The sequence below is a fragment of the Salvelinus namaycush genome, unplaced genomic scaffold (assembly GCF_016432855.1).
Source record: "Salvelinus namaycush isolate Seneca unplaced genomic scaffold, SaNama_1.0 Scaffold330, whole genome shotgun sequence".
In the NCBI taxonomy this organism is placed as follows: domain Eukaryota; kingdom Metazoa; phylum Chordata; class Actinopteri; order Salmoniformes; family Salmonidae; genus Salvelinus; species Salvelinus namaycush.
In genome coordinates, this window is record NW_024060231.1 from 47,906 (window position 1) to 75,905 (window position 28,000).

The 28,000-nt window shown below is 51.7% G+C and overlaps 1 pseudogene; it reads right to left on the reverse strand.

Annotated features, from left to right (window-relative positions):
* Window positions 1-5: 5 nt before the first annotated feature.
* On the reverse strand, window positions 6-27,990 carry LOC120040160 (annotated as a pseudogene).
* Window positions 27,991-28,000: the final 10 nt, after the last annotated feature.

The window sequence follows — 28,000 nt, forward strand, 5'->3', positions numbered from 1 at the left end:
CTCTGTCCCTCTCAGCTAGCCGTATATAGAATAGTTTGTCCCTCTCAGCTAGCCGTATATAGAATAGTTTGTCCCTCTCAGCTAGCCGTATATAGAATAGTTTGTCCCTCTCAGCTAGCCGTATATAGAATAGTTTGTCCCTCTCAGCTAGCCGTATATAGAATAGTTTGTCCCTCTCAGCTAGCCGTATATAGAATAGTTTGTCCCTCTCAGCTAGCCGTATATAGAATAGTTTGTCCCTCTCAGCTAGCCGTATATAGAATAGTTTGTCCCTCTCAGCTAGCCGTATATAGAATAGTTTGTCCCTCTCAGCTAGCCGTAGATAGACTACTACCAGGCTTTAAATTCCTTCCAGCGGGCTAGTATCGAATTATAATAGGTACAAATCATCACATAACAGAAGTGGCCTAATTATAAACTCATTTTAAAACTGAAAAGAACAGTAAGGAGGGTATGGCCTGGTTCATATTAAAAGTTCAACTTTTTCAGCGTTTTGAGAGCTTGAAGGTTCCTGAACGTTGCGTCCTGATCCCCAGCTTGACTGACCGTCCGCCCGGAGGTCAGCGGCCCGGAGGTCAGCGGCCCGGAGGTCAGCGGCCCGGAGGTCAGCGGCCCGGAGGTCAGCGGCCCGGAGGTCAGCGGCCCGGAGGTCAGCGGCACAGTGGTCAGCGGCACAGTGGTCAGCGGCACAGTGGGTCCTCTTCACTCCTGCTTGTGAGGTGTGTTTGTGGGGAGGGACAGCAGCCAGTCAGAACACTGCAATAGCGGGGTCACATGACAGGAAACAACAGCCTTCAAAACCTTGCTGTTCTTAAAACAAGTCGACTGACTGAGCTGAGCTTTCATTTCCACACTTCTGACGACAGAAATGTCCGTTCAAAGCTTTTGTCTTCTGGAAGAAATGAAAAAATAATATTCTGTGAAACCAAAACGTGTGTTTTTAGGTCAGATGTCAGTCTGAATACAGGAGGTCTGGAGCAGGCTGGAGGAACGGGCCTGCAGGTGGTTGTTATTCTGCTTCAGCTGTCCAATGGGAAGGGCTCCTCCTGTAACACAGTCACGCTGTCCAATGGGAAGGGCTCCTCCTGTAACACAGTCACGCTGTCCAATGGGAAGGGCTCCTCCTGTAACACAGTCACGCTGTCCAACGGGAAGGGCTCCTCCTGTAACACAGTCACGCTGTCCAACGGGAAGGGCTCCTCCTGTAACACAGTCACGCTGTCCAATGGGAACGGCTCCTCCTGTAACACAGTCACGCTGTCCAATAGGAAGGGCTCCTCCTGTAATACAGTCACGCTGTCCAATGGGAAGGGCTCCTCCTGTAACAGTCACATTCTGCCTTTGCAGGACACACTTGGTTGATGTTTTTCTCTGCTATCAGACACAGAGGGGAGACGGACACCTCCGGACAGGGTGAGGAGACGGGGGAGTGAGGAGGGGAGACGGACACCTCCGGACAGGGGGAGGAGGTGCTGGGGGAGTGAGGATGGGAGAGGACACCTTGGGGTGAGGGTAACGTCTCCAGCCGGTCTCCCTCTACTTCAGGCAGAGGGCTGACTGTGGCCCAGCGGGTGTGGTAGTCAGAGGAGGATCCATAGCTACAGGGCGTCTTCCTGATGTCCAGGTCAGAGCCACCGCTGAACTCTGACAAGTGGGACGAGTGAGAGTCGGCTACGGAGGGGAGAGAGCCGCTGAGGGAGGGAGAGGACAGGGGGGAGGGGAGAGGACAGGGGGAGGGGAGAGGACAGGGGGAGGGGAGAGGACAAGGGGAGGGGAGAGAGCCGCTGAGGGAGGGAGAGGACAGGGGGGAGGGGAGAGGACAGGGGGAGGGGAGAGTGCCGCTGAGGGAGGGAGAGTCAGACTCAAGGAGCTGAGCGTCCATGTCCTCCCTCGTCTCCTGGATCTGAGAGCCTCCTCCCTTCTTCAGCTTGCTCTTACTCTTCTTCCCCGAGGAAGAGGAGGACTTGGCGGTGCCATCCTGGCCCTCTGAGGGGCATCCAGAGGGGCAGGACCAGCCACAGCGCCCAGCGTCTCTCCCATCATCCATAGTGTGGTAGTGTAGTTGACCAGCAGACTTACCCGGCTCTATGTCCACCTGCACCTCCATACTGGTCCCGTCTCTACACAGGAGACAAAACACCACCAGACAGAAAGGAAGAGTCAAGAGGGACACACGTTTACAGGGTGAGACACAACACGTCCCCTGTGGAGATATCGTTGAACAGTTCATATTTCTAAAGACATTGCCCTGACCTGTAGTGGAGCACGGATCCAGCCATTGCTTTGGTGCTGGTGATGTCACTGATTGTCCCCAAGCTGAAGGTGGCCGACTCTCCGCTGAGACTACACCTCTCCTTCTGAACATCAGCCTGGACCTCCAACCTGCAGCAGGGGACGGGAGGGGAGAGGAGAGGAGAGAGGACAGGAGGGGAGGGGAGAGAGGACGGGGGGGAGAGGAGAGGACAGGAGGGGAGAGAGGAGGGGAGAGGAGAGGACAGGAGGGTAGAGAGGACAGGGGGGAGGAGAGGAGAGGACAGGAGGGGAGAGGACAGGGGGGGAGGGGAGAGAGGACAGGGGGGGAGAGGAGAGGACAGGAGGGGAGAGGAGAGGAGGGGAGGGGAGAGAGGACGGGGGGGACAGGGGACGGGGGGGGGACGGGGGAGAGGACAGAGGGGAAGAGAGGACAGGGGGGAGGGATCAGACCTTGTGTATTTTGCCAGTCACGATACACACAATACAAGGTGCATACAGCCAGATGGACCTACAGCCACATAACCACCTGACAGTAAGGTTGTAATCATGTCCAGTCCTGCTGCCCAGTCTCTCATTAGCCGACCCCCAACACTGACCCGCTGAGCTGGCCGACCCCTAACACTGACCTGTTGAGGTATTTGACCCCAACACTGACCTGTTGAGGTAGCCGACCCCCAACACTGACCTGTTGAAGTATTTGACCCCAACACTGACCTGTTGACTTGACGAGACTAACCTGGTTGAATATTAGTTCAATCAAATAAGAAGTACTGACCTGTTCTGGTAGTTGACCCCAACACTGACCTGTTCAGGTAGTTGACCATGGCGCTGCCAGACAGAGATCCGGTGATGCTGGCTCCAGTACTGACCTGTTCAGGTAGTTGACCATGGCGCTGCCAGACAGAGATCCGGGGATGCTGGCTCCAGTACTGACCTGTTCAGGTAGTTGACCATGGCGCTGCCAGAGAGAGATCCGGTGATGCTGGCTCCAGTACTGACCTGTTCTGGTAGTTGACCATGGCGCTGCCAGACAGAGATCCGGTGATGCTGGCTCCAGTACTGACCTGTTCAGGTAGTTGACCATGGCGCTGCCAGACAGAGATCCGGTGATGCTGGCTCCAGTACTGACCTGTTCAGGTAGTTGACCATGGCGCTGCCAGACAGAGATCCGGTGATGCTGGCTCCAGTACTGACCTGTTCAGGTAGTTGACCATGGCGCTGCCAGACAGAGATCCGGTGATGCTGGCTCCAGTACTGACCTGTTCTGGTAGTTGACCATGGCGCTGCCAGAGAGAGAGCCGGTGATGCTGGCTCCAGTACTGACCTGTTCTGGTAGTTGACCATGGCGCTGCCAGACAGAGATCCGGGGATGCTGGCTCCAGTACTGACCTGTTCAGGTAGTTGACCATGGCGCTGCCAGAGAGAGATCCGGTGATGCTGGCTCCAGTACTGACCTGTTCAGGTAGTTGACCATGGCGCTGCCAGACAGAGATCCGGTGATGCTGGCTCCAGTACTGACCTGTTCTGGTAGTTGACCATGGCGCTGCCAGACAGAGATCCGGGGATGCTGGCTCCAGTACTGACCTGTTCAGGTAGTTGACCATGGCGCTGCCAGACAGAGATCCGGTGATGCTGGCTCCAGTACTGACCTGTTCAGGTAGTTGACCATGGCGCTGCCAGAGAGAGATCCGGTGATGCTGGCTCCAGTACTGACCTGTTCAGGTAGTTGACCATGGCGCTGCCAGACAGAGATCCGGTGATGCTGGCTCCAGTACTGACCTGTTCAGGTAGTTGACCATGGCGCTGCCAGACAGATCCGGTGATGCTGGCTCCAGTACTGACCTGTTCTGGTAGTTGACCATGGCGCTGCCAGACAGAGATCCGGGGATGCTGGCTCCAGTACTGACCTGTTCAGGTAGTTGACCATGGCACTGCCAGACAGAGATCCGGTGATGCTGGCTCCAGTACTGACCTGTTCAGGTAGTTGACCATGGCGCTGCCAGAGAGAGATCCGGTGATGCTGGCTCCAGTACTGACCTGTTCAGGTAGTTGACCATGGCACTGCCAGACAGAGATCCGGGGATGCTGGCTCCAGTACTGACCTGTTCAGGTAGTTGACCATGGCGCTGCCAGACAGAGATCCGGTGATGCTGGCTCCAGTACTGACCTGTTCAGGTAGTTGACCATGGCGCTGCCAGACAGAGATCCGGTGATGCTGGCTCCAGTACTGACCTGTTCTGGTAGTTGACCATGGCGCTGCCAGAGAGAGAGCCGGTGATGCTGGCTCCAGTACTGACCTGTTCTGGTAGTTGACCATGGCGCTGCCAGACAGAGATCCGGGGATGCTGGCTCCAGTACTGACCTGTTCAGGTAGTTGACCATGGCGCTGCCAGACAGAGATCCGGGGATGCTGGCTCCAGTACTGACCTGTTCAGGTAGTTGACCATGGCACTGCCAGACAGAGATCCGGTGATGCTGGCTCCAGTACTGACCTGTTCAGGTAGTTGACCATGGCACTGCCAGACAGAGATCCGGTGATGCTGGCTCCAGTACTGACCTGTTCAGGTAGTTGACCATGGCGCTGCCAGAGAGAGATCCGGTGATGCTGGCTCCAGTACTGACCTGTTCAGGTAGTTGACCATGGCGCTGCCAGAGAGAGATCCGGTGATGCTGGCTCCAGTACTGACCTGTTCAGGTAGTTGACCATGGCACTGCCAGACAGAGATCCGGTGATGCTGGCTCCAGTACTGACCTGTTCAGGTAGTTGACCATGGCGCTGCCAGAGAGAGATCCGGTGATGCTGGCTCCAGTACTGACCTGTTCAGGTAGTTGACCATGGCACTGCCAGACAGAGATCCGGTGATGCTGGCTCCAGTACTGACCTGTTCTGGTAGTTGACCATGGCACTGCCAGACAGAGATCCGGTGATGCTGGCTCCAGTACTGACCTGTTCTGGTAGTTGACCATGGCGCTGCCAGACAGAGATCCGGTGATGCTGGCTCCAGCCAGGGCCATGGTAGAGGCGTTCTCACTCAGGTTGTCCCTCATGGCGCCCATCCGGTCCACGTGGCTCCCGCTGGCACTCAGACTGCCCGTCATGCCCCCCACGCTGCCCTCTCCAATGCTGGGGTTGTTCCTGGTGTCTGCCACTGAGGTCGTGTCTGAGGAGACGGGGGAGAGAGGAGGAGTTCATCAGAGCTGCTCTATATAAAAAAAAATAAGACTAGACTTTCTCTTGTTGGGTCTCTCCCTTCTACGGCCTCGTCTTTTCTAGAAGGTCTGCAGCAAGGTCTTTCTCTTGTTGGTTCTCTCCCTTCTACGGCCTCGTCTTTTCTAGAAGGTCTGCAGCAAGGTCTTTCTCTTGTTGGTTCTCTCCCTTCTACGGCCTCGTCTTTTCTAGAAGGTCTGCAGCAAGGTCTTTCTCTTGTTGGTTCCCTCCCTTCTACGGCCTCGTCTTTTCTAGAAGGTCTGCAGCAAGGTCTTTCTCTTGTTGGTTCCCTCCCTTCTACGGCCTCGTCTTTTCTAGAAGGTCTGCAGCAAGGTCTTTCTCTTGTTGGTTCCCTCCCTTCTACGGCCTCGTCTTTTCTAGAAGGTCTGCAGCAAGGTCTTTCTCTTGTTGGTTCCCTCCCTTCTACGGCCTCGTCTTTTCTAGAAGGTCTGCAGCAAGGTCTTTCTCTTGTTGGGTCTCTCCCTTCTACGGCCTCGTCTTTTCTAGAAGGTCTGTACTCAACCTTTAGAACATTCTCCTCCTCTAGAGGGTCAGAGGTCATCAGAGTCCAGTCACAATGAGTCAGCTAACAACTCATTCAGACTAAACATGAGGTTACTCACTGTGTGTGTGTGTGTGTGTGTGTGTGTGTGTGTGTGTGAGAGTGAGAGTGAGAGAGAGAGAGAGAGAGAGAGAGAGACGTACCAGTAGCTTGCGCCCCGCTCCCTGCGGTCATCTGGTTCTCGTCATCAAACTCGATGCGGACTCCTTTCCCGTTACCAGTGGAGACCCCACAGCCCCCGCTGCGACACAGAGAGATGGGCACCACGCCGTACACGTACGCCAGCATGATGGGCACACCGATGCCTGGACACACACACGCGCATACACAGACAGAGAGAGACAGTTAACCACCTCACACCTTTGGGAAGGACACCAGACCACCAGCAGAGACCACTGTGTCTCCTAACAGCAGTCAGTCAATCACTACCAGAGACCACTGTGTCTCCTAACAGCAGTCAGTCAATCACTACCAGAGACCACTGTGTCTCCTAACAGCAGTCAGTCACTACCAGAGACCACTGTGTCTCCTAAGAGCAGTCAGTTACTACCAGAGACCACTGTGTCTCCTAACAGCAGTCAGTCAATCACTACCAGAGACCACTGTGTCTCCTAACAGCAGTCAGTCAATCACTACCAGAGACCACTGTGTCTCCTAAGAGCAGTCAGTCACTACCAGAGACCACTGTGTCTCCTAAGAGCAGTCAGTCACTACCAGAGACCACTGTGTCTCCTAAGAGCAGTCAGTAGTGACTGACTGACAACCAGGGTTGACAGACCCAGGGTTAACAGGCCCAGGGTTGACACCAGCCACATGCTGGTAGATTTTGCCATTGTCTGATAGAACGTCTATTCTTCCCAGACACATTGGCAGGTGGTCACACAGAGCATTTGGTATCTTTTACAAAATCCAAAGCCCACATGCAAAAAAAAATTACATTTTTGTGTGTTGTCTTAACATTACATTTATCTTCATTATTTTCCCTTAGAAAACGTGGCTGTTAAAAATGTGGGCATCCACCTGGCCGCGTTAAAGTTAATTTCCTCCCCTGCAGACAGCGACAGAGTAAAGTATACTGACCGACAGAGACGGCTGCCACCACGGGGGACATGATGACAGACAGAGTAAAGTATACTGACCAACAGAGACGGCTGCCACCACGGGGGACATGATGACAGACAGAGTAAAGTATACTGACCGACAGAGACGGCTGCCACCACAGGGGACATGATGACAGACAGAGTAAAGTATACTGACCCACAGAGACGGCTGCCACCACGGGGGACATGATGACAGACAGAGTAAAGTATACTGACCGACAGAGACGGCTGCCACCACAGGGGACATGATGACAGACAGAGTAAAGTATACTGACCCACAGAGACGGCTGCCACCACAGGGGACATGATGACAGAGAGTAAAGTATACTGACCGACAGAGACGGCTGCCACCACAGGGGACATGATGACAGACAGAGTAAAGTATACTGACCGACAGAGACGGCTGCCACCACGGGGGACATGATGACAGACAGAGTAAAGTATACTGACCCACAGAGACGGCTGCCACCACAGGGGACATGATGACAGACAGAGTAAAGTATACTGACCCACAGAGACGGCTGCCACCACGGGGGACATGATGACAGACAGAGTAAAGTATACTGACCCACAGAGACGGCTGCCACCACAGGGGACATGATGACAGACAGAGTAAAGTATACTGACCCACAGAGACGGCTGCCACCACGGGGGACATGATGACAGACAGAGTAAAGTATACTGACCCACAGAGACGGCTGCCACCACAGGGGACATGATGACAGACAGAGTAAAGTATACTGACCCACAGAGACGGCTGCCACCACGGGGGACATGATGACAGACAGAGTAAAGTATACTGACCCACAGAGACGGCTGCCACCACAGGGGACATGATGACAGACAGAGTAAAGTATACTGACCCACAGAGACGGCTGCCACCACAGGGGACATGATGACAGACAGAGTAAAGTATACTGACCCACAGAGACGGCTGCCACCACGGGGGACATGATGACAGACAGAGTAAAGTATACTGACCGACAGAGACGGCTGCCACCACAGGGGACATGATGACAGACAGAGTAAAGTATACTGACCCACAGAGACGGCTGCCACCACGGGGGACATGATGACAGACAGAGTAAAGTATACTGACCCACAGAGACGGCTGCCACCACGGGGGACATGATGACAGACAGAGTAAAGTATACTGACCCACAGAGACGGCTGCCACCACGGGGGACATGATGACAGACAGAGTAAAGTATACTGACCAACAGAGACGGCTGCCACCACAGGGGACATGATGACAGACAGAGTAAAGTATACTGACCAACAGAGACGGCTGCCACCACAGGGGACATGATGACAGACAGAGTAAAGTATACTGACCCACAGAGACGGCTGCCACCACGGGGGACATGATGACAGACAGAGTAAAGTATACTGACCCACAGAGACGGCTGCCACCACGGGGGACATGATGACAGACAGAGTGACTCCTCCTGCTATCACCAGGTTCCTCCTGTGAGGAGAGATGTCCTTCCCCTCATAGCGGTTATAGATCTGACAGACAGACAGGAGACAGGTTAGAGGTCAGGGGTTATAGATCTGACAGACAGACAGACGGGTTAGAGGTCAGGGGTTATAGATCAGACAGTGACTCCTCCTGCTATCACCAGGTTCCTCCTGTGAGGAGAGATGTCCTTCCCCTCATAGCGGTTATAGATCTGACAGACAGACAGACGGAGACAGGTTAGAGGTCAGGGGTTATAGATCTGACAGACAGACAGACGGGTTAGAGGTCAGGGGTTATAGATCAGACAGTGACTCCTCCTGCTATCACCAGGTTCCTCCTGTGAGGAGAGATGTCCTTCCCCTCATAGCGGTTATAGATCTGACAGACAGACAGACGGGTTAGAGGTCAGGGGTTATAGATCAGACAGACTGGGTTACAGGTCAGGATTAATGGATCTGACAGACAGATGGGGGTTACAGGTCAGGGGTTATGGATCTGACAGACAGGGTTAGGTCAGGGGTCACCGTACTGTGACTCTAGACGTACTGAAAACACATTACATGAGTGATGCATTGGTCCCATCTATTGGCTAACTGTATTATACTGTTGTCTGTGTTCATATAAAACAAGCCTGTGTAATCGTTGACTTGTACACAGTAGTTGTTGGAAACTACGCTGCAGGTTAAGTTTTCCGGTACATTCCTCCATCTTTAGTCCACTAGCTTATTATTACCGTTCTGGTTGTACAGACGACTTTCACCTGATAATCACGTCACAACACAGACCCGTTACTGATGAACAGCGCCTCTGTAGCCTGGTCATCTAGTCGTCAACACAACCGCTAATGTAATCTGATGCCCTCAGTCTGCCGTGTGTTACGGGCAACCTCACCTTTCTCCCCACGTACACAGGGATGCCTATGATCATGGCGGGGACGGCGATTCCAGCGATCAGAGCGATGCCCACCGGAGCGCCCACCAGCGTGCCCAGCTGCCACAGGATCTTCTTCTTCCTGCTCCACGGTTTCCTGCCCCAGAAGGTACATCCTGACGGGCTGGAGGAGGACAGAGATGATTACAACCCAATCCTGACAGACTGACCAGAGGACAGAGATGATTACAACCCAATCCTGACGGGCTGACCAGAGGACAGAGATGATTACAACCCAATCCTGACAGGCTGACCAGAGGACAGAGATGATTACAACCCAATCCTGACGGGCTGACCAGAGGACAGAGATGATTACAACCCAATCCTGACAGGCTGACCAGAGGACAGAGATGATTACAACCCAATCCTGACAGGCTGACCAGAGGACAGAGATGATAACAACCCAATCCTGACAGGCTGACCAGAGAACAGAGATGATTACAACCCAATCCTGACAGGCTGACAGAGATGATTACAACCCAATCCTGACAGGCTGACCAGAGGACAGAGATGATAACAACCCAATCCTGACAGGCTGACCAGAGAACAGAGATGATTACAACCCAATCCTGACAGGCTGACAGAGATGATTACAACCCAATCCTGACAGGCTGACCAGAGGACAGAGATGATTACAACCCAATCCTGACAGGCTGACCAGAGGACAGAGATGATTACAACCCAATCCTGACAGGCTGACCAGAGGACAGAGATGATTACAACCCAATCCTGACAGGCTGACCAGAGGACAGAGATGATTACAACCCAATCCTGACCAGAGGACAGAGATGATTACAACCCAATCCTGACAGGCTGACAGAGATGATTACAACCCAATCCTGACAGGCTGACCAGAGGACAGAGATGATTACAACCCAATCCTGACAGGCTGACCAGAGGACAGAGATGGTTACAACCCAATCCTGACAGGCTGACCAGGGGACAGAGATGATTACAACCCAATCCTGACAGGCTGACCAGAGGACAGAGATGATTACAACCCAATCCTGACAGACTGACCAGAGGACAGAGATGATTACAACCCAATCCTGACAGACTGACCAGAGGACAGAGATGATTACAACCCAATCCTGACAGACTGACCAGAGGACAGAGATGATTACAACCCAATCCTGACAGGCTGACCAGGGGACAGAGATGATTACAACCCAATCCTGACAGGCTGACCAGAGGACAGAGATGATAACAACCCAATCCTGACCAGAGGACAGAGATGATTACAACCCAATCCTGACAGACTGACCAGAGGACAGAGATGATTACAACCCAATCCTGACAGGCTGACCAGGGGACAGAGATGATTACAACAAAATCCTGACAGGCTGACCAGAGGACAGAGATGATTACAACCCAATCCTGACCAGAGGACAGAGATGATTACAACCCAATCCTGACAGGCTGACCAGAGGACAGAGATGATTACAACCCAATCCTGACAGGCTGACCAGAGAACAGAGATGATAACAACCCAATCCTGACAGGCTGACCAGAGAACAGAGATGATTACAACCCAATCCTGACAGGCTGACCAGAGGACAGAGATGATTACAACCCAATCCTGACAGGCTGACCAGGGGACAGAGATGATTACAACCCAATCCTGACAGGCTGACCAGAGAACAGAGATGATTACAACCCAATCCTGACAGGCTGACCAGAGAACAGAGATGATTACAACCCAATCCTGACAGGCTGACCAGAGAACAGAGATGATAACAACCCAATCCTGACAGGCTGACCAGAGGACAGAGATGATTACAACCCAATCCTGACAGGCTGACCAGAGGACAGAGATGATTACAACCCAATCCTGACAGGCTGACCAGAGGACAGAGATGATTACAACCCAATCCTGACAGGCTGACAGAGATGATTACAACCCAATCCTGACAGGCTGACCAGAGGACAGAGATGATAACTCAATCCTATCCAGTCTAGGGCATACAGCCTAGCAGAACTCAGTAACACTGTGGTTACTGTATAGATAGTGATGTACTAGTCCCTGAGTGGTGACTCCTAACCCCTCTACCCCAGAACACTGTGGTTACTGTATAGATAGTGATGTACTAGTCCCTGAGTGGTGACTCCTAACCTCTCTACCCCAGAACACTGTGGTTACTGTATAGATAGTGATGTACTAGTCCCTGAGTGGTGACTCCTAACCCCTCTACCCCAGAACACTGTGGTTACTGTATAGATAGTGATGTACTAGTCCCTGAGTGGTGACTCCTAACCCCTCTGCCCCAGAACACTGTGGTTACTGTATAGATAGTGATGTACTAGTCCCTGAGTGGTGACTCCTAACCCCTCTGCCCCAGAACACTGTGGTTACTGTATAGATAGTGATGTACTAGTCCCTGAGTGGTGACTCCTAACCCCTCTACCCCAGAACACTGTGGTTACTGTATAGATAGTGATGTACTAGTCCCTGAGTGGTGACTCCTAACCCCTCTACCCCAGAACACTGTGGTTACTGTATAGATAGTGATGTACTAGTCCCTGAGTGGTGACTCCTAACCCCTCTACCCCAGAACACTGTGGTTACTGTATAGATAGTGATGTACTAGTCCCTGAGTGGTGACTCCTAACCCCTCAGCCCCAGAACACTGTGGTTACTGTATAGATAGTGATGTACTAGTCCCTGAGTGGTGACTCCTAACCCCTCTACCCCAGAACACTGTGGTTACTGTATAGATAGTGATGTACTAGTCCCTGAGTGGTGACTCCTAACCCCTCTGCCCCAGAACACTGTGGTTACTGTATAGATAGTGATGTACTAGTCCCTGAGTGGTGACTCCTAACCCCTCTAGCCCCAGAACACTGTGGTTACTGTATAGATAGTGATGTACTAGTCCCTGAGTGGTGACTCCTAACCCCTCTACCCCAGAACACTGTGGTTACTGTATAGATAGTGATGTACTAGTCCCTGAGTGGTGACTCCTAACCCCTCTACCCCAGAACACTGTGGTTACTGTATAGATAGTGAGGTACTAGTCCCTGAGTGGTGACTCCTAACCCCTCTAGCCCCAGAACACTGTGGTTACTGTATAGATAGTGATGTACTAGTCCCTGAGTGGTGACTCCTAACCCCTCTACCCCAGAACACTGTGGTTACTGTATAGATAGTGATGTACTAGTCCCTGAGTGGTGACTCCTAACCCCTCTGCCCCAGAACACTGTGGTTACTGTATAGATAGTGAGGTACTAGTCCCTGAGTGGTGACTCCTAACCCCTCAGCCCCAGAACACTGTGGTTACTGTATAGATAGTGATGTACTAGTCCCTGAGTGGTGACTCCTAACCCCTCTACCCCAGAACACTGTGGTTACTGTATAGATAGTGATGTACTAGTCCCTGAGTGGTGACTCCTAACCCCTCTACCCCAGAACACTGTGGTTACTGTATAGATAGTGATGTACTAGTCCCTGAGTGGTGACTCCTAACCCCTCTACCCCAGAACACTGTGGTTACTGTATAGATAGTGATGTACTAGTCCCTGAGTGGTGACTCCTAACCCCTCTGCCCCAGAACACTGTGGTTACTGTATAGATAGTGATGTACTAGTCCCTGAGTGGTGACTCCTAACCCCTCTGCCCCAGAACACTGTGGTTACTGTATAGATAGTGATGTACTAGTCCCTGAGTGGTGACTCCTAACCCCTCTACCCCAGAACACTGTGGTTACTGTATAGATAGTGATGTACTAGTCCCTGAGTGGTGACTCCTAACCCCTCTACCCCAGAACACTGTGGTTACTGTATAGATAGTGATGTACTAGTCCCTGAGTGGTGACTCCTAACCCCTCTGCCCCAGAACACTGTGGTTACTGTATAGATAGTGATGTACTAGTCCCTGAGTGGTGACTCCTAACCCCTCTGCCCCAGAACACTGTGGTTACTGTATAGATAGTGATGTACTAGTCCCTGAGTGGTGACTCCTAACCCCTCTGCCCCAGAACACTGTGGTTACTGTATAGATAGTGATGTACTAGTCCCTGAGTGGTGACTCCTAACCCCTCTGCCCCAGAACACTGTGGTTACTGTATAGATAGTGATGTACTAGTCCCTGAGTGGTGACTCCTAACCCCTCTGCCCCAGAACACTGTGGTTACTGTATAGATAGTGATGTACTAGTCCCTGAGTGGTGACTCCTAACCCCTCTGCCCCAGAACACTGTGGTTACTGTATAGATAGTGATGTACTAGTCCCTGAGTGGTGACTCCTAACCCCTCTACCCCAGAACACTGTGGTTACTGTATAGATAGTGATGTACTAGTCCCTGAGTGGTGACTCCTAACCCCTCTACCCCAGAACACTGTGGTTACTGTATAGATAGTGATGTACTAGTCCCTGAGTGGTGACTCCTAACCCCTCTGCCCCAGAACACTGTGGTTACTGTATAGATAGTGATGTACTAGTCCCTGAGTGGTGACTCCTAACCCCTCTGCCCCAGAACACTGTGGTTACTGTATAGATAGTGATGTACTAGTCCCTGAGTGGTGACTCCTAACCCCTCTGCCCCAGAACACTGTGGTTACTGTATAGATAGTGATGTACTAGTCCCTGAGTGGTGACTCCTAACCCCTCTGCCCCAGAACACTGTGGTTACTGTATAGATAGTGATGTACTAGTCCCTGAGTGGTGACTCCTAACCCCTCTGCCCCAGAACACTGTGGTTACTGTATAGATAGTGATGTACTAGTCCCTGAGTGGTGACTCCTAACCCCTCTGCCCCAGAACACTGTGGTTACTGTATAGATAGTGATGTACTAGTCCCTGAGTGGTGACTCCTAACCCCTCTGCCCCAGAACACTGTGGTTACTGTATAGATAGTGATGTACTAGTCCCTGAGTGGTGACTCCTAACCCCTCTACCCCAGAACACTGTGGTTACTGTATAGATAGTGATGTACTAGTCCCTGAGTGGTGACTCCTAACCCCTCTACCCCAGAACACTGTGGTTACTGTATAGATAGTGATGTACTAGTCCCTGAGTGGTGACTCCTAACCCCTCTGCCCCAGAACACTGTGGTTACTGTATAGATAGTGATGTACTAGTCCCTGAGTGGTGACTCCTAACCCCTCTGCCCCAGAACACTGTGGTTACTGTATAGATAGTGATGTACTAGTCCCTGAGTGGTGACTCCTAACCCCTCTACCCCAGAACACTGTGGTTACTGTATAGATAGTGATGTACTAGTCCCTGAGTGGTGACTCCTAACCCCTCTACCCCAGAACACTGTGGTTACTGTATAGATAGTGATGTACTAGTCCCTGAGTGGTGACTCCTAACCCCTCTGCCCCAGAACACTGTGGTTACTGTATAGATAGTGATGTACTAGTCCCTGAGTGGTGACTCCTAACCCCTCTGCCCCAGAACACTGTGGTTACTGTATAGATAGTGATGTACTAGTCCCTGAGTGGTGACTCCTAACCCCTCTACCCCAGAACACTGTGGTTACTGTATAGATAGTGATGTACTAGTCCCTGAGTGGTGACTCCTAACCCCTCTGCCCCAGAACACTGTGGTTACTGTATAGATAGTGATGTACTAGTCCCTGAGTGGTGACTCCTAACCCCTCTGCCCCAGAACACTGTGGTTACTGTATAGATAGTGATGTACTAGTCCCTGAGTGGTGACTCCTAACCCCTCTACCCCAGAACACTGTGGTTACTGTATAGATAGTGATGTACTAGTCCCTGAGTGGTGACTCCTAACCCCTCTAGCCCCAGAACACTGTGGTTACTGTATAGATAGTGATGTACTAGTCCCTGAGTGGTGACTCCTAACCCCTCTACCCCAGAACACTGTGGTTACTGTATAGATAGTGATGTACTAGTCCCTGAGTGGTGACTCCTAACCCCTCTACCCCAGAACACTGTGGTTACTGTATAGATAGTGATGTACTAGTCCCTGAGTGGTGACTCCTAACCCCTCTACCCCAGAACACTGTGGTTACTGTATAGATAGTGATGTACTAGTCCCTGAGTGGTGACTCCTAACCCCTCTACCCCAGAACACTGTGGTTACTGTATAGATAGTGATGTACTAGTCCCTGAGTGGTGACTCCTAACCCCTCTAGCCCCAGAACACTGTGGTTACTGTATAGATAGTGATGTACTAGTCCCTGAGTGGTGACTCCTAACCCCTCTGCCCCAGAACACTGTGGTTACTGTATAGATAGTGATGTACTAGTCCCTGAGTGGTGACTCCTAACCCCTCTAGCCCCAGAACACTGTGGTTACTGTATAGATAGTGATGTACTAGTCCCTGAGTGGTGACTCCTAACCCCTCTACCCCAGAACACTGTGGTTACTGTATAGATAGTGATGTACTAGTCCCTGAGTGGTGACTCCTAACCCCTCTGCCCCAGAACACTGTGGTTACTGTATAGATAGTGATGTACTAGTCCCTGAGTGGTGACTCCTAACCCCTCTAGCCCCAGAACACTGTGGTTACTGTATAGATAGTGATGTACTAGTCCCTGAGTGGTGACTCCTAACCCCTCTACCCCAGAACACTGTGGTTACTGTATAGATAGTGATGTACTAGTCCCTGAGTGGTGACTCCTAACCCCTCTACCCCAGAACACTGTGGTTACTGTATAGATAGTGATGTACTAGTCCCTGAGTGGTGACTCCTAACCCCTCTGCCCCAGAACACTGTGGTTACTGTATAGATAGTGATGTACTAGTCCCTGAGTGGTGACTCCTAACCCCTCTACCCCAGAACACTGTGGTTACTGTATAGATAGTGATGTACTAGTCCCTGAGTGGTGACTCCTAACCCCTCTACCCCAGAACACTGTGGTTACTGTATAGATAGTGATGTACTAGTCCCTGAGTGGTGACTCCTAACCCCTCTGCCCCAGAACACTGTGGTTACTGTATAGATAGTGATGTACTAGTCCCTGAGTGGTGACTCCTAACCCCTCTACCCCAGAACACTGTGGTTACTGTATAGATAGTGATGTACTAGTCCCTGAGTGGTGACTCCTAACCCCTCTGCCCCAGAACACTGTGGTTACTGTATAGATAGTGATGTACTAGTCCCTGAGTGGTGACTCCTAACCCCTCTACCCCAGAACACTGTGGTTACTGTATAGATAGTGATGTACTAGTCCCTGAGTGGTGACTCCTAACCCCTCTACCCCAGAACACTGTGGTTACTGTATAGATAGTGATGTACTAGTCCCTGAGTGGTGACTCCTAACCCCTCTAGCCCCAGAACACTGTGGTTACTGTATAGATAGTGATGTACTAGTCCCTGAGTGGTGACTCCTAACCCCTCTACCCCAGAACACTGTGGTTACTGTATAGATAGTGATGTACTAGTCCCTGAGTGGTGACTCCTAACCCCTCTGCCCCAGAACACTGTGGTTACTGTATAGATAGTGATGTACTAGTCCCTGAGTGGTGACTCCTAACCCCTCTAGCCCCAGAACACTGTGGTTACTGTATAGATAGTGATGTACTAGTCCCTGAGTGGTGACTCCTAACCCCTCTACCCCAGAACACTGTGGTTACTGTATAGATAGTGATGTACTAGTCCCTGAGTGGTGACTCCTAACCCCTCTGCCCCAGAACACTGTGGTTACTGTATAGATAGTGATGTACTAGTCCCTGAGTGGTGACTCCTAACCCCTCTACCCCAGAACACTGTGGTTACTGTATAGATAGTGATGTACTAGTCCCTGAGTGGTGACTCCTAACCCCTCTACCCCAGAACACTGTGGTTACTGTATAGATAGTGATGTACTAGTCCCTGAGTGGTGACTCCTAACCCCTCTGCCCCAGAACACTGTGGTTACTGTATAGATAGTGATGTACTAGTCCCTGAGTGGTGACTCCTAACCCCTCTAGCCCCAGAACACTGTGGTTACTGTATAGATAGTGATGTACTAGTCCCTGAGTGGTGACTCCTAACCCCTCTAGCCCCAGAACACTGTGGTTACTGTATAGATAGTGATGTACTAGTCCCTGAGTGGTGACTCCTAACCCCTCTAGCCCCAGAACACTGTGGTTACTGTATAGATAGTGATGTACTAGTCCCTGAGTGGTGACTCCTAACCCCTCTACCCCAGAACACTGTGGTTACTGTATAGATAGTGATGTACTAGTCCCTGAGTGGTGACTCCTAACCCCTCTGCCCCAGAACACTGTGGTTACTGTATAGATAGTGATGTACTAGTCCCTGAGTGGTGACTCCTAACCCCTCTACCCCAGAACACTGTGGTTACTGTATAGATAGTGATGTACTAGTCCCTGAGTGGTGACTCCTAACCCCTCTGCCCCAGAACACTGTGGTTACTGTATAGATAGTGATGTACTAGTCCCTGAGTGGTGACTCCTAACCCCTCTACCCCAGAACACTGTGGTTACTGTATAGATAGTGATGTACTAGTCCCTGAGTGGTGACTCCTAACCCCTCTACCCCAGAACACTGTGGTTACTGTATAGATAGTGATGTACTAGTCCCTGAGTGGTGACTCCTAACCCCTCTACCCCAGAACACTGTGGTTACTGTATAGATAGTGATGTACTAGTCCCTGAGTGGTGACTCCTAACCCCTCTAGCCCCAGAACACTGTGGTTACTGTATAGATAGTGATGTACTAGTCCCTGAGTGGTGACTCCTAACCCCTCTACCCCAGAACACTGTGGTTACTGTATAGATAGTGATGTACTAGTCCCTGAGTGGTGACTCCTAACCCCTCTAGCCCCAGAACACTGTGGTTACTGTATAGATAGTGATGTACTAGTCCCTGAGTGGTGACTCCTAACCCCTCTACCCCAGAACACTGTGGTTACTGTATAGATAGTGATGTACTAGTCCCTGAGTGGTGACTCCTAACCCCTCTACCCCAGAACACTGTGGTTACTGTATAGATAGTGATGTACTAGTCCCTGAGTGGTGACTCCTAACCCCTCTACCCCAGAACACTGTGGTTACTGTATAGATAGTGATGTACTAGTCCCTGAGTGGTGACTCCTAACCCCTCTACCCCAGAACACTGTGGTTACTGTATAGATAGTGATGTACTAGTCCCTGAGTGGTGACTCCTAACCCCTCTGCCCCAGAACACTGTGGTTACTGTATAGATAGTGATGTACTAGTCCCTGAGTGGTGACTCCTAACCCCTCTACCCCAGAACACTGTGGTTACTGTATAGATAGTGATGTACTAGTCCCTGAGTGGTGACTCCTAACCCCTCTACCCCAGAACACTGTGGTTACTGTATAGATAGTGATGTACTAGTCCCTGAGTGGTGACTCCTAACCCCTCTACCCCAGAACACTGTGGTTACTGTATAGATAGTGATGTACTAGTCCCTGAGTGGTGACTCCTAACCCCTCTGCCCCAGAACACTGTGGTTACTGTATAGATAGTGATGTACTAGTCCCTGAGTGGTGACTCCTAACCCCTCTACCCCAGAACACTGTGGTTACTGTATAGATAGTGATGTACTAGTCCCTGAGTGGTGACTCCTAACCCCTCTGCCCCAGAACACTGTGGTTACTGTATAGATAGTGATGTACTAGTCCCTGAGTGGTGACTCCTAACCCCTCTACCCCAGAACACTGTGGTTACTGTATAGATAGTGATGTACTAGTCCCTGAGTGGTGACTCCTAACCCCTCTGCCCCAGAACACTGTGGTTACTGTATAGATAGTGATGTACTAGTCCCTGAGTGGTGACTCCTAACCCCTCTACCCCAGAACACTGTGGTTACTGTATAGATAGTGATGTACTAGTCCCTGAGTGGTGACTCCTAACCCCTCTACCCCAGAACACTGTGGTTACTGTATAGATAGTGATGTACTAGTCCCTGAGTGGTGACTCCTAACCCCTCTACCCCAGAACACTGTGGTTACTGTATAGATAGTGATGTACTAGTCCCTGAGTGGTGACTCCTAACCCCTCTGCCCCAGAACACTGTGGTTACTGTATAGATAGTGATGTACTAGTCCCTGAGTGGTGACTCCTAACCCCTCTACCCCAGAACACTGTGGTTACTGTATAGATAGTGATGTACTAGTCCCTGAGTGGTGACTCCTAACCCCTCAGCCCCAGAACACTGTGGTTACTGTATAGATAGTGATGTACTAGTCCCTGAGTGGTGACTCCTAACCCCTCTACCCCAGAACACTGTGGTTACTGTATAGATAGTGATGTACTAGTCCCTGAGTGGTGACTCCTAACCCCTCTACCCCAGAACACTGTGGTTACTGTATAGATAGTGATGTACTAGTCCCTGAGTGGTGACTCCTAACCCCTCTACCCCTCACCTCAGGTAGTGCAGGTCAGAGATCTCCTTCATGCAGAGCCAGCAGAACTCACAGCCGCACACGGCGCAGGTCATGTGGTTACAGCTGCCGTCGTTCATCTTGATGATGTAAGCAGCGCAGCGAGGACACGGCTTGATGTCGTCGGCTGGAGATGCAGGAAGAGAAACGTACCGTTAGTTTTTAAACAGATACAAGGGACCACCTCCCCTTAAATCCCAGACAGTACCACACACACCCTCGTCTTCATCTAGAACATTCCAACCTACCTACTTCTATAGCCAGAGGCAGTATCCCCGGTTCTCTACTGGCCACACAAGGACCTTCGTGGTTTCCGGTTCGGTGAGAGGTTCTATAAGGTTCTGGATCGTAGCGGGTTTTGATCTGGTTTGGAAGATGTGAGTTCTGGTTTTAGCCATGTGTCAGTTGACCGTGTTTCTCGGTAGTTTAGGGTTAAACTTGTGTTTGATCATGTTGACATTTCCTGTTTATTTGATTTAGATGTTCTATGAGCAGCTTCTCCAGGTTGTCATGGAGACTGTTCACCTTCCTGTTTATTTGATTTAGATGTTCTATGAGCAGCTTCTCCAGGTTGTCATGGAGACTGTTCACCTTCCTGTTTATTTGATTTAGATGTTCTATGAGCAGCTTCTCCAGGTTGTCATGGAGACTGTTGACCTTGATGTTTATTTGATTTAGATGTTCTATGAGCAGCTTCTCCAGGTTGTCATGGAGACTGTTCACATTGATGTTTATTTGATTTAGATGTTCTATGAGCAGCTTCTCCAGGTTGTCATGGAGACTGTTCACATTGATGTTTATTTGATTTAGATGTTCTATGAGCAGCTTCTCCAGGTTGTCATGGAGACTGTTCACCTTGATGTTTATTTGATTTAGATGTTCTATGAGCAGCTTCTCCAGGTTGTCATGGAGACTGTTCACATTGATGTTTATTTGATTTAGATGTTCTATGAGCAGCTTCTCCAGGTTGTCATGGAGACTGTTCACATTGATGTTTATTTGATTTAGATGTTCTATGAGCAGCTTCTCCAGGTTGTCATGGAGACTGTTTATGAAGCGAGTCTCCATCAGGTTATTTTCCTCCAGACATTTAGCAGCAGACTGCTCACGTACGGTTAACATAACCTACTGGTTTTAAAGTCATTCAAGTAACTTTAGGAAGTTTAAAACAACAGATTTACATCTCGTTTTCAAAGTATTATATTTGGTTCAAAGCATTCTCTTAGACCTAAACATCAACTAGAGTGTGTGTTTATCTTGTGTGTGTGTGTGTGTGTTACCTGCAGCACCACTCTCCTGGCTGTAGCTAAGAGACGAGGAGCTGAAGGTGCGTAGCCTCAGGCTCTGGGCTCTCTGCTGCCGAGCGGCATCACACGTCTGGTTGGGGTGCCACAGCTGCTTACAGTGGTAGCAGAACTCCATGCCACACCCCTCACGTCCACACGTGATCTTAGGACAGCTGGCACAGCCAAAGGCAATGACTGCATACCTACAGGAGGGGGGGGGGGGGGGGGGGGGGGGGAACCAGAGGGAGAAACAAGTCAGGGTTCCACCTTGACTACAGGAAGGGAGACAACGCTCTCTGGGCTCAATGTGCAGGAGGCGGAGTCCTCTGAACACTTCCTGTTTCTAGCGATGCTCATTCATTCAGCTTCCTACAAATCTAGCTTGCACTAATTCAGCCCAGACAGTTGTCCCCTGCCTGCCTCTCTCTCTCTTTCCCGGAGAACCCTCAGACAGAACCCAATGTCTCTATACGTATACTAATGGACAAAGTCATCGATCACGTGACATCATCTACACCTGTTGTATTCGGCGCACGTGACAAATAAACTTTGATTTGATCATTCATTCCTATGTGAAGACCAATAGCGGGAATTATGCTGAGTCAAGATTTTTCACCTTTAAAAAAAATGTATGCCAAGCAATGGATATTGTTTTGTATACATTTCAAAGTGCAAAATCTGAGACGCAGTGTAATTCCCGTTAGCATTGAATTGCATGCATTTAAAGTCAAGGAAGTGATATTGCTTGGCTAGCTCAGTGCTGCCCCCCTCTCATTGAATAACTCCAGATGAAGGCCGACCAGGGTACTGCAGGCTAGCTCAGTGCTGCCCCCCCTCTCATTGAATAACTCCAGATGAAGGCCGAACAGGGTACTGCAGGCTAGCTCAGTGCTGCCCCCCCTCTCATTGAATAACTCCAGATGAAGGCCGACCAGGGTACTGCAGGCTAGCTCAGTGCTGCCCCCCTCTCATTGAATAACTCCAGATGAAGGCCGAACAGGGTACTGCAGGCTAGCTCAGTGCTGCCCCCCCTCTCATTGAATAACTCCAGATGAAGGCCGACCAGGGTACTGCAGGCTAGCTCAGTGCTGCCCCCCCTCTCATTGAATAACTCCAGATGAAGGCCGAACAGGGTACTGCAGGCTAGCTCAGTGCTGCCCCCCCTCTCATTGAATAACTCCAGATGAAGGCCGAACAGGGTACTGCAGGCTAGCTCAGTGCTGCCCCCCTCTCATTGAATAACTCCAGATGAAGACCGACCAGGGTACTGCAGGCTAGCTCAGTGCTGCCCCCCCTCTCATTGAATAACTCCAGATGAAGGCCAAACAGGGTACTGCAGGCTAGCTCAGTGCTGCCCCCCCTCTCATTGAATAACTCCAGATGAAGGCCGAACAGGGTACTGCAGGCTAGCTCAGTGCTGCCCCCCCTCTCATTGAATAACACCAGTTGAAGGCCGACCAGGGTACTGCAGGCTAGCTCAGTGCTGCCCCCCCTCTCATTGAATAACTCCAGATGAAGACCGACCAGGGTACTGCAGGCTAGCTCAGTGCTGCCCCCCCTCTCATTGAATAACTCCAGTTGAAGGCCGACCAGGGTACGGCTTGGCTTCAATGAGAGGGGGGGGGGCAGCACTGAGCTAGCCTGCAGTACCACGTTCGGCCTTGAACTGTGTGGCTTCAATGAGAAGGGGGGCAGCACTGAGCTAACCTGCAGTACCACGTTCGGCCTTGAACTGTGTGGCTTCAATGAGAGGGGGGGCAGCACTGAGCTAGCCTGCAGTACCACGTTCGGCCTTGAACTGTGTGGCTTCAATGAGAAGGGGGGCAGCACTGAGCTAGCCTGCAGTACCACGTTCGGCCTTGAACTGTGTGGCTTCAATGAGAAGGGGGGCAGCACTGAGCTAGCCTGCAGTACCACGTTCGGCCTTGAACTGTGTGGCTTCAATGAGAAGGGGGGGCAGCACTGAGCTAGCCTGCAGTACCACGTTCGGCCTTGAACTGTGTGGCTTCAATGAGAGGGGGGGCAGCACTGAGCTAGCCTGCAGTACCACGTTCGGCCTTGAACTGTGTGGCTTCAATGAGAACGGGTCAGTCGTTCTCACCTGGCCAGAAGACAACAGCCTGTCAGGAAGTGCTCCAGGCTGGATCAGAGGCAGGGCATAACATTAAACACCCGTCAAATACAGGTCAGTTTAGCTATTGGTAGTTAAGAATGTCTATTTCACCAGCCACGTTGGCAGGTGGTCAATTTGCAAGGCACTACGAATAAAAACAGTATGTCAGGTTAGAATGCTGCAGTTTTTTGTTTTCAAAGTGTTTCTGCCATTTTGTTTCATAGATGCTAAATGCACATAGAAATACAGAGCCTAGATCCTCACCTCACACAGCAACACTGCCTGACAGGGGGAGCTGTGTGCAATGATAGATTCCTTTTTGGAGGCGCTACGCACACACAGGCCTTGAAGTTGGTCTAATTTACTGGAAAGTCTACAAAGGGAGACTTTGTCCTGGTGTTTCTTGGCTATTTCCATTGTTTTGTTCACAAGCTCGGTTGTTTTTCCACGTTAGTTTGAGTCTGCTGCTTCAACTGATTGTGAACGCAACGCCTCAGTCAGTTCCCTAATCTCTCACACACACCACACACACACACACACACACACACACACACACACACACACACACACACACACACACACACACACACACACACACACACACACACACACACACACACACACACACACACACACACACACACACACACACACACACACACACACGTGACAGGCCTCGACCTCGAGCGGTCCCGTTACCTCTGGGCAGCAAAACATTGTCTCTGATATTTTTATTAAAAGACAAAAAAAAGTAATTAAATTGAGTAATATACCACATTACTTCTTACTAATACATATTTTTTTTTGTTGTTGATGTAATTATGGGCGAACAAATATTTTGGCTGGTAAAAAATCCTGAGTTTCTTACCCGCAGTCTGCCCTGTGTGTGTCTGAGCTGAGTTTCTTACCCGCAGTCTGCCCTGTCTGTGTCTGAGCTGAGGGTCTTACCCGCAGTCTGCCCTGTGTGTCTGAGCTGAGGGTCTTACCCGCAGTCTGCCCTGTGTGTCTGAGCTGAGGTTCTTACCTGCAGTCTGCCCTGTGTGTCTGAGCTGAGGGTCTTACCTGCAGTCTGCCCTGTGTGTCTGAGCTGAGTTTCTTACCTGCAGTCTGCCCTGTGTGTCTGAGCTGAGGGTCTTACCTGCATTCTGCCCTGTGTGTCTGAGCTGAGTTTCTTACCCGCAGTCTGCCCTGTGTGTCTGAGCTGAGGGTCTTACCTGCAGTCTGCCCTCTGTCTGAGCTGAGTTTCTTACCTGCAGTCTGCCCTGTGTGTCTGAGCTGAGGGTCTTACCTGCAGTCTGCCCTGTGTGTCTGAGCTGAGGGTCTTACCTGCAGTCTGCCCTGTGTGTCTGAGCTGAGGGTCTTACCTGCAGTCTGCCCTGTGTGTCTGAGCTGAGGGTCTTACCTGCAGTCTGCCCTGTGGGTCTTACCTGCAGTCTGCCCTGTGTGTCTGAGCTGAGAGTCTTACCTGCAGTCTGCCCTGTCTGTGTCTGAGCTGAGGGTCTTACCTGCAGTCTGCCCTGTGTGTCTGAGCTGAGGGTCTTACCTGCATTCTGCCCTGTGTGTCTGAGCTGAGTTTCTTACCCGCAGTCTGCCCTGTGTGTCTGAGCTGAGGGTCTTACCCGCAGTCTGCCCTGTGTGTCTGAGCTGAGGGTCTTACCCGCAGTCTGCCCTGTGTGTCTGAGCTGAGAGTCTTACCTGCAGTCTGCCCTGTCTGTGTCTGAGCTGAGGGTCTTACCTGCAGTCTGCCCTGTGTGTCTGAGCTGAGGGTCTTACCTGCAGTCTGCCCTGTGTGTCTGAGCTGAGGGTCTTACCTGCAGTCTGCCCTGTGTGTCTGAGCTGAGGGTCTTACCTGCATTCTGCCCTGTGTGTCTGAGCTGAGTTTCTTACCTGCATTCTGCCCTGTGTGTCTGAGCTGAGTTTCTTACCCGCAGTCTGCCCTGTGTGTCTGAGGGTCTTACCTGCAGTCTGCCCTGTGTGTCTGAGGGTCTTACCTGCAGTCTGCCCTGTGTGTCTGAGCTGAGGGTCTTACCTGCAGTCTGCCCTGTGTGTCTGAGCTGAGGGTCTTACCTGCAGTCTGCCCTGTGTGTCTGAGCTGAGGGTCTTACCTGCAGTCTGCCCTGTGTGTCTGAGCTGAGGGTCTTACCTGCAGTCTGCCCTGTGTGTCTGAGCTGAGGGTCTTACCTGCAGTCTGCCCTGTGTCTGAGCTGAGGGTCTTACCTGCATTCTGCCCTGTGTGTCTGAGCTGAGTTTCTTACCTGCAGTCTGCCCTGTGTGTCTGAGTGTCTTACCTGCAGTCTGCCCTGTGTGTCTGAGCTGAGGGTCTTACCCGCAGTCTGCCCTGTGTGTCTGAGCTGAGAGTCTTACCTGCAGTCTGCCCTGTGTGTCTGAGCTGAGGGTCTTACCTGCAGTCTGCCCTGTGTGTCTGAGCTGAGGGTCTTACCTGCAGTCTGCCCTGTGTGTCTGAGCTGAGGGTCTTACCTGCAGTCTGCCCTGTGTGTCTGAGCTGAGGGTCTTACCTGCAGTCTGCCCTGTGTCTGAGCTGAGGGTCTTACCTGCAGTCTGCCCTGTGTGTCTGAGCTGAGTTTCTTACCTGCAGTCTGCCCTGTGTGTCTGAGCTGAGTTTCTTACCTGCAGTCTGCCCTGTGTGTCTGAGCTGAGGGTCTTACCTGCAGTCTGCCCTGTGTGTCTGAGCTGAGTTTCTTACCTGCAGTCTGCCCTGTGTGTCTGAGCTGAGGGTCTTACCTGCAGTCTGCCCTGTGTGTCTGAGCTGAGGGTCTTACCTGCAGTCTGCCCTGTGTCTGAGCTGAGGGTCTTACCTGCAGTCTGCCCTGTGTGTCTGAGCTGAGTTTCTTACCCGCAGTCTGCCCTGTCTGTGTCTGAGCTGAGGGTCTTACCTGCAGTCTGCCCCGTGTGTCTGAGCTGAGTTTCTTACCCGTAGTCTGCCCTGTCTGTGTCTGAGCTGAGGGTCTTACCTGCAGTCTGCCCTGTCTGTGTCTGAGCTGAGTTTCTTACCCGCAGTCTGCCCTGTCTGTGTCTGAGCTGAGTTTCTTACCTGCAGTCTGCCCTGTGTGTCTGAGCTGAGTTTCTTACCCGCAGTCTGCCCTGTGTGTCTGAGCTGAGGGTCTTACCCGCAGTCTGCCCTGTGTGTCTGAGCTGAGGGTCTTACCTGCAGTCTGCCCTGTGTGTCTGAGCTGAGGGTCTTACCTGCAGTCTGCCCTGTGTGTCTGAGCTGAGTTTCTTACCCGCAGTCTGCCCTGTCTGTGTCTGCCCTGTGTGTCTGAGGGTCTTACCTGCAGTCTGCCCTGTGTGTCTGAGCTGAGGGTCTTACCTGCAGTCTGCCCTGTGTGTCTGAGCTGAGGGTCTTACCTGCAGTCTGCCCTGTGTGTCTGAGCTGAGGGTCTTACCTGCAGTCTGCCCTGTGTGTCTGAGCTGAGTTTCTTACCCGCAGTCTGCCCTGTGTGTCTGAGCTGAGTTTCTTACCCGCAGTCTGCCCTGTGTGTCTGAGCTGAGTTTCTTACCCGCAGTCTGCCCTGTGTGTCTGAGCTGAGTTTCTTACCCACAGTCTGCCCTGTGCGTCTGAGCTGAGTTTCTTACCCGCAGTCTGCCCTGTGTGTCTGAGCTGAGTTTCTTACCCGCAGTCTGCCCTGTGTGTCTGAGCTGAGGGTCTTACCTGCAGTCTGCCCCGTGTGTGTCTGAGCTGAGGGTCTTACCCGCAGTCTGCCCTGTGTGTGTCTGAGCTGAGGGTCTTACCCGCAGTCTGGGGCGGGGCACCAGCGGCAGTCAGGGTCGGCCACCAGCCATCGTCTCAACATGAACTCCTCGTACTTCTCCATGAGGGGCTGGTCTCCCAGGATGATGCGGATGTCGTGGGGGTTGAACCTCTCGGAGCACTCTGGACAGCTGATGTTGACCCGCGACTCGCTGATCTCTATCCGTAAGTACTGGCGCAGGCAAACAGCACAGGAGCGGTGGTGGCAGGTCATGATGTCTGGGAAACTGGCCCTAGAGTGACGTAGAAGGCACAGAGGGCACTCCAGCAGCTCTCCACCCCGGGAGGAAGAGGAGGAGGAGGAAGAGGTGCAGGCAGCTCCTGCCACTGAGGAGGCAGAGTTCTTATCGTTTAGCATGAGGTCTGAGTGGATGCTGTCTACGCTGGCGATGCCATCTCCTCCTCGGAGCTCCTTGGACTTCCTCTTGGGGTCCCGGCGCCGTCTGAACAGGTTCCCCATGGACAGACGTCTCTTCTTGGGGGCCTTGTTGACGGAGGGCAGGCTGACTGAGGAGGAGGACTGAAGGTCCCGGTCAGAGCCCATGGTTTGATGCTTCTGGAGGTTCATCATGTCTCCAGAGCGATTCAAGGGGGGGGGGGGGGGGGGGGAGAGGGAGAGACTGGGGATGGGGTTGTGGACAGGGGGTCAGGGGTCTAGTGGGGGGGGGACAGGGTTTACGCCATGGTGGTTCTCCTCAGTCCTTTCCTGGGTCTTCGGGGCTCAGAGGAACTCAGAGGGGCTCCTTGTTCTGTCAGCCTGAGGAGGAAAGAGAAGGAACAAACTGTTAACAAGTATTCAACTGCCGCCCGGCGTAAATGTCCCACACGGCCGCCCGGCGTAAATGTCCCACACGGCCGCCCGGCGTAAATGTCCCACACGGCCGCCCGGCGTAAATGTCCCACACCGCCGCCCGGCGTAAATGTCCCACACCGCCGCCCGGCGTAAATGTCCCACACCGCCGCCCGGCGTAAATGTCCCACAACGCCGCCCGG